Source organism: Theropithecus gelada, chromosome 10, assembly GCF_003255815.1.
Source record: "Theropithecus gelada isolate Dixy chromosome 10, Tgel_1.0, whole genome shotgun sequence".
NCBI lineage: Eukaryota > Metazoa > Chordata > Mammalia > Primates > Cercopithecidae > Theropithecus > Theropithecus gelada.
Window position 1 is genome coordinate 83263859 of NC_037678.1, and position 7953 is coordinate 83271811.

Genomic DNA, 7953 nt, shown 5'->3' on the forward strand with positions numbered 1-7953 from the left:
AGGTTTCTGCTAATGCGCGTGAAAGATTGAGAACCCCGATGTAGACAAATCCTGGTACCTTTCTTTGTCGCCACATGGACTTCCAGCTTCAGCATGTGATTCTTGCTGGGGACCCTGGCACCACATACTTTGGGAAATCAGTCTGGTGCTTATACCCTGAACCCATGACCCTGGAGCCAACTCCAACAAAACCACCATCTGCATCTGGGAAAAACAGACTGGATCATGCTGGAGGCCAGAGGAGCAGTTAGGGCAGTGAGAGCCATGCCAATGAAGTCCACAGGGGTCAGGGAATGGGGAGAAGGATGAAGATCCTAGAAGTGTGAAGATGAGATACCCAGGGTGCAGTGGGGCTATCAAAGGCCCAGTCTCTGACTCTTAACTTTTTGATCCTGATCTCTGCTAGATGACCTGGCTCCTGCCTGTTCATCACTCTATACCCTCATCCTTCCGTTTGCTTCTCAGAAGCCCAGAGATCCCGTCTGATCAGCAGTGTGCTAATTCCAACTCATGCACTTGACATGCCACCTACTTAATGGTCTGATCACCATGAACTGGTCTTATTGCCTGCCCATGCTTGGGACTGTCTCGGTAACCATTGCACTTCTTCCAGATAGGTGCTGGCTTGCAGTGCATCCTCTCCCAGCCTCCAAAGCCAAGCTGACTTATCTGCCCACTAGGCTCCACAGGGCCCCTGTCCAGCCGGTTCTTTAGCCCCAATCTCTGTCTTTTCCCTTCTTGCCTCTGACCTACCACCCAGAATGTCGAAATTAAAATACGTTTGTGTCAGCTTTCTGTTGCCCACATAATACAAAACAAACACAACACCTCAATCGCATATTGCAATGCAGTTATGCTTCCACAGGTTGTCTAGGCAGCTTTGCAGGTCTTGACTGGGCTTACTCACACGTGTGATGGTTGACTGCCTTCTGCTAGGGCAGGTTTAGTCTGATTGTCTCTCATCCTCCAGCGAGCTAGCCCAAGCACATCTTCATGGCTGTGGTGGAGGCACAAAAATATCACATGAAACAGGAAGAAACACATATGGCCTCTTGAGGCTTCGGCTCAAAACTCGTTAATTGTCACTTCTGCTGCATTCTATTGGCCAAAGCAAGTCACAAGGCCTCCCAGGTGCATGGGGTAGAGAATTAGACTTCTTTACTGAAAAGGGCTGCAAGTCACACAGACAGGGCTGTGAGTACAAAGAGGGATGGCATATTTAGCCATATATACAGTCAAGCAGCCACAACTTTAACCTAGGCTTGGAGAAGCCTACAGATACTCACTCTGCTCCTTTTCAACCTGGACCCTAGACTTAACGCCACTTGAAGTTATCCACAGGGAATCTACTTGCAGAAAAAGCATTAGTGAACTGAAGATTTTACTGAAGGTTTTATAGAGGCGAGGAGGAGAACTCTCCCTCATACTCAGCATAAACTGTCCAAATATCCATGTGGCAGTTCTCCTCCCATGTAACTAGTTGATTCTGCTGATAAGAGTTGCTTCTCAGGCCCCAACCCTCCAGCCACAGCTGTAGCTTTTCACTGGACTGTGTCTCACCCCCAAGCTCTGACTCCTGAAGCTGGAACTTGCATTTGGAGTTAGTAAACTCCTCATTAGATATAATTTTTATCCTGTCACTTATGAGCTTACTTCCATTCTCATATACTGCACTGCTCGCATCGCTGCACAATTTAACCCAGGAAACCTGGCCCTAGTAAAGCAAAAAAAGGTTGTGGAGGTGAAGAGGAAGGATCTTTTCTCCTCTGTGTTTTATTACTGTTCAAAGCAACACCCCAAAGGAAACCTTAGATGGTCCATGCTTCTTCTGGGTACAGGAATATGGGGCAAGACTGTGTGCTTTGAGAAAACAGCCCAGCCAACCCTAGGAGTCAGAGAGAACTGCAGAAGGAGGCTTGGCTGGAAGAGGGAGGAAGGATGGGGCTCAGATTAGTGAGAAGCCTCACACGGCTTTTTACTTAGAGCTTCTCTCCCATTTCTTCTCTTCAGGGTTCCTTGGCATGGGCCCAACTCTCAGTGTTCAACCTGGGAAAGCTCAGCACATGGGGAAAGTCTAGATAGGGCTAGTTCACGAGCCACTGGTCTGGGCACATCACCCTTAACTCCTAAGCAGTGTTTGACAAGGAGTTCCTTAATCTTCTCTGCATTTTCTGACCATATCACCAAGGGCTCCTCAACAGGATAGGTTTCTTATGTGACTTTCCTACACTAGTGTGTCTTGTTTCCCTTTGACAGTTTCCACATGCATTTGCACGTCAGCTCCTTGCTCTGTGGTCTTGGGGGAGGTACAACAGTGCCATTGATCTTGTTTGTGTTCCTTTCCTTTCTGAAGCACCCTCCTCTGCCAGTGGCCCTGGAGGGAAGCCCTGGCTGCTTTCTCACTATCCTTCTTCCACAGAACCAAAAGTTTTAACTTCTGGAGTGTCTCAGATCCTGCATTCCTTACTGTCCTAGACAGTTCAGCCTATGATGACAAAACAACTAGGTAGTTGATAAACAACAGAAATTGATTTCTTACAGTTCTGGGGCTTGGAATTTCAAGGTCAAAGTGCCAGCAGATTCAGTGTCTGCTGAGAGTCCACTCTTTAGTTCACAGGTGGCATCTTCCTGATGTATCCTCACAGGATGAAAGGGACTAAGGGTCTCTCAGGCTTTTTTCTAAGGGTACTAATCCATTCATGAGGGCTTCACCCTCCTGACCTAACTACCTCCTGCTACCTGAAGACCCCACCTCATAATACCATCACATTGGAGGTTAGCATTTCAACATACGAGTTTTGAAAGCACAGAGACATTCAGGCTATAGCACTTACTGAGGAATCATATTTACTTATTAAACAGCCAAAAAGTCAACTACAGAGTTGCTAAATCACTCCATTCCTTCCCCAAATTTGAGATTTTATTGGCCACATAGGTTTACCAGAAATCGAGAGAGGGCAGCTCAAGAAATTTAACTTGTTTGGGCTTTGAACACTTATTTTATCTATCTTAAGTGAAGATATATTTAACACTTATCTTAAAGATGTATTAAAACAGAGCAATTGTGATATAGTAGAAATATTTTCAAGTTCACCAATGAGTGGTTTTACCTCCTATAAAAATGTCGTGACTGTAGGTACAGCTTGCGTTGGTGGTAGCATTCAATGTGAATGGGAGTCACATGCCATGGTGGCTTCTCACAGACTGGCTCCATCACTCACCCGAATCAGAAAACTAGGGCTGCAGTTGAGGATACTTCTCTTCCCAGCTGCGGAATGTTAAAGCTTCTCACCCGCTTTTTGTTACCCTCTCCTGCTACATTCAGGAGGAACCCATCTTCCCATAAAGACAAACACCCCAAGAAAGCATAACCAAGCAGAGGTAGTTACATCTATTTCTGATATGGTCCAATGTATACACATAATATATGTGCAAGAAAGCTCTACTTGGTATTTTTTGGATGTTTGTGGTGGGTTTTCTTGTCATTCTTTAATGCCTCATTTACGGAGACAGAGTCTAGGTAGTAAGTGGACTGAACTTTTTCCTGTAGTTGCAAAGAAACACCCACCATGTCAGTTAAGCAGTTATTAGATCAGTAAAACCACATCTTCCATATATGCAAGTCACATTGGCCTCTGACTCAAGAAAAGTCCAGAAAGGAGCATGGATGTGGCCTAACTATAAACAGGATAGCACAGGTGTCTTAAGTTTATTTTGTTTTGCTACAACAGAGTATGGTAGGGTGGGTGACTTATAAAGAAAATAGGTTTATTTAGCTCATGATTCTGGAAAGTCCAAGAGCATGGCACTGGCATCTGCTCAGTTTCTGAAGAGAACCATATGCTGCATCAAGACATGGCAGAGAAGCAGAAAGACTAGCAGGTGTGTGCAAAGAGGGACCACACATGAGGAAGAAACTTGCTTTACAACAACCTGCTCTTGCAGTAATTAATCCATTCCCGAGAGAGCAGGGACTCACTCATTCTCACAAGATGGCATTAATCTATTGGTGAAGGATCTGTCCCTGTGACCACAAAATTACCCATTAAGCCTCACCTTCTAATGCTGCTGCACTGGCAATTAAACTTCAACATGAGTGTTGGTGGGAGCAAACCATATCCAAACAATAGCCGCAGGCAAAATAAATCATGAAAGGACTGGGGGTGGAAAAGGGAGTGAGCACAGAGAGAGAGGAGAGAGAGAGAGAGAGAGAGCAAGAGCCAGATCATTTCCTCTGAGATGCAAAGCTGTTGGAAGAGGGATGAAGGAAAGGAGTCAGCTTCTTTTGGGTGAAGTGGGGGGATGTCACACAGTGACAAGCTGCCAGGGGTAGGGAGGTGTCTCTGTTAGACCTTGGTGGCCTACTGCCCAAACTCTATAAGGAGCCTTTGTGGATTTGCCAAGCCTTGGCTGGAGTCCCGTGAATGATCTTTGTAGATCTTTTCCTTGGGGGTTTTTCAGCTGCTGGGCCTCCAACTAGGGCCTGGAGTGCAGGTCAGATCCACCAGTCATTCAGGATAAAGAGAAGAGGTGAGAAACCAGGCCCCTCCTGACTCCGTCCACGGAGCACTGCCCTCAGGTCTTGCAGCAGCTGAAAAGATGTGTGGACTTTGTTGCTCACCAGAAAGTGCCTGGTCTTGCTCACAGCAGCTTGAGAAATACCCGGAGTCCAGAAGATGGTGTCAGTTTCTTTCCTGTCCACTTTGCTGTTCTCTCAGGCTGGGTAAAGCCAGCCTCACATGGGGAGCTAGAGGTCCTCTTGGATACCCTCACCCCTCCTTTCTACCCTTCCTGCCTCAGGGGCCTCACCGGTGCTGCTCACTGACCTCCCGTTATATAGCCTTTGGACTTGGGCAGCCTGTTCCACTTCCTGCCCCATCTTCATCCCCACATTCCTCAGCAAAGATTGAAGGTGAAAGAACATTTATCTTGCAGAATGGCATTCACATCTCAAGCTAAAAGACCACTTCACAACAGGTGGGAGGGTAAGGAGGGACCAGGCTGGTGGACGAGTCAGAGGGGGCCATGTTGTCACAGTGATGGAGTTGGGTGGGAAGAAACAGCTTAATGTCACCAGACACATGACAAGTGGCTTCTTACAGCCTAAATAAATAAAATGAGCCAGGTGTTGGGCTTTGCCATGTGACTGTCATTTGCACAGGAGCCATGCGGTTTACCCAAACCCCTGCTAAGTCACCCTGGTTAGAAAAACAAATTATCGTGTGCGGTCAGAATGCAGTCTTTCATAGGTCATTATCAGAACGGGTCTCTTGTCAATAGCATGTCTGATTGGGAGCAGCTCTCTGAGTCATTTAGCTTTTCTTGTCAGGGGAAGCTTTTTAACTGCTTCCTGCTGTCCTGTCATTTTGTGCTAACCCCAAATGGCTTTGTTAAATTGATGTCACCTTTCCAATTTCTTCCCAGAAGCATTTTCCTTTCTGGTTAACAATGGAAGCATTTATGCAATAATCAGGGGAGAAGAGTAGCCAAACATGAATGCTGTGAAAACCCATACGTGGAATGAATGCACTTATTTATCTGTAGATGTTCACTGGGGAGCAGGTCCCCATCATTCTGGTTGACACAAACAGGAAAGATGAAACTCATTCAGATAGCTAAAGAAAAAAAAAAAGAAATAAAAGTAACCCCAAACCAAGAAAAAACCCCATTGCCTTCAGTCAAAAAGAGGATATTCTACTTCAGACTATTGTGGAATGATCACCAAACAAAAAATTGAAGGAAATGTTGGTGATTGTTGAAATGGGTGAGGGGTACATTGTTTCATTTTACAATCTGTGTTTCTTTATCTTTGGAAATTTTCATAAGAAAAAATATTTTAAATTGTGGTAGGGATTGAATCAAAGAATTCATACATGGCATGCAATTCCTGAGCAGAGACAATGTTTCCCCTAAGTTTAATTTGCATCGCTAACAGGACCCACTCCAATAACTTATAGCTGAAAATACGTTGAAAGTAAACCTGGCTTGTTACAGACACTTCTGTGAACAAAGGGGTCTCTGTGATCAACCAAGCTCCAGCATCTTATAACATAGACTAATGTTTTTACAAACACTGGACTCCTGAATTTTAAAACTTAAATAATACATCCCATTAAATGCAGAGATGGAGATTTATGCATAGCTGCTTACTTGAGGACTCCTACTTCATAAAATCCCTAATTAAATAGAAAAGCATTCTCGATCTTTGTTAATCATATCTGGGAGAGGTCTGGAAGTTTAGATCATGATTTCATTAGAGCATTCTCACAGTTCCCTTGGTGGCAACATAATCTAATTTTTGCAAATTTTAATTGCCAATGCAGCATGGGTTTCCATGGATTGGAACTGAGGCTCAGATATCCTGGCTTCTGGAGGTAGTAACACTGTTCCACCTCAGACCCTTCACCTAACTATGCCCAACTCTAACAGTTGGAGAACCAAGAACAATTGAACAAATGTCTACCTACATATTATATGTCAAAATATTAAAAGTTATAAATTAAGCTAACAGACTGCTAAATAAAAATATGTTCTAGCATCCCAATCAAGCTGAAAAACTGCTAAATAAAATATGTTCTAGTATTCTACCTTGACAAATATGACTTTGTAGCAACCTGGGAAGCCAGGTTCAAGTTTTGAATTCTCAGCCGCTCTAAATTCTGCACCAAGGAATATGGTGAGTGATGAGAGGTGGTTCCTGAGTCCTGGGCCCCTGCTCATAGCTTGCTCCCTTTCTCTTACCACCCCTGACTTTATCTCAAAGCACAAGGGGTGCTTATGTATGGTCTCCCCAGGTCACACATTCAACTCAGTCCCTCCCAATCCAACACCAAAGAACTGACCTTGGGAACTAGGGGTGTACACAATGGCTGCATGGCCTGTGTTTTTGAGGAAGGGAGCTCAAGATCACAAGGACAGAGAATGCCAGGCTCTGTATAACTGCATAATGGAGAGGTTGAAGCATAAGTTCTAGGTAGGCATGTCCCCTTGACTAATTTGCGATTTGCGAGGGGCTTGGATGATCCATGGAAAAGAACTTTATTGCTTCCTCTTTTATCACACTCCCTAAATGTTGGAGTGTCCCTGTGGGCTTGGTATTGAGCCCTGTAATCTTTCCTCTTGTACTTTCTCCCTAAGTGATCTCATCTAGTTCCATGGTTTTATATCCCTCATTCATTCATTCATTCAACAAATATACATCTTTCTAGGTACTAGGGTGTGACAGTTAATCTTATGTGTCAACTTGACTGGGCTAAGGGATGTCCAGATAGCTGTTTCTGGATGTGTGCCCGTGAGCATTGTTTCTGGGTGTGCCCGTGAGGGTGTTTCCAGAAGAGATTAGCATTTGAATCAGTAGATTGAGTGAAGATCTGCTCTCACCAATAAGGATGGGCATCATCCAATCTATTGAGGGCCTGAATAGAACACAAAGGCAGAGGAATGATGAATTCTCCTTCCCTCTTCTCGATCTGGTACCTTTGACTTCTCTTGCCCTCAGACATTCGAGTTCCTGGTTGTCAGGCCTTTGAACTCTGGGACTTATACTAGTGGCTCTCCTGGTTCTCAGGCATTCAGATTCAGACAGAATTATACCACCAGTGTTCTGGCATTCCAGCTTGCAAACAGCTGGCATGGAACTTCTCAGCCTCCACAATCATGTGAGCCAGTGCCCATAAGAAATCTCTTTTAAAATTATTTTTATTTTTTAAGAGATGAAGTCTCACCCTGTCTCCCAAGCTGGAGTGCAGTGGCAGCATCATAGCTCACTGTAGCCTCAAAACTCCTGGACTCAAGTCATCCTCCCCACTCAGTCTCCCAAGTAGCTGGCGTGTACCACGACACCCAGCTATTTAAAAAAATTTTTTTTGTAGAGGCACTGTCTTGCTATGTTGCCCAAGCTGATCTTGAACTCCTGAGCTCATAGGGATCCTCCTGCCTCAGCTTCCCAAAGTG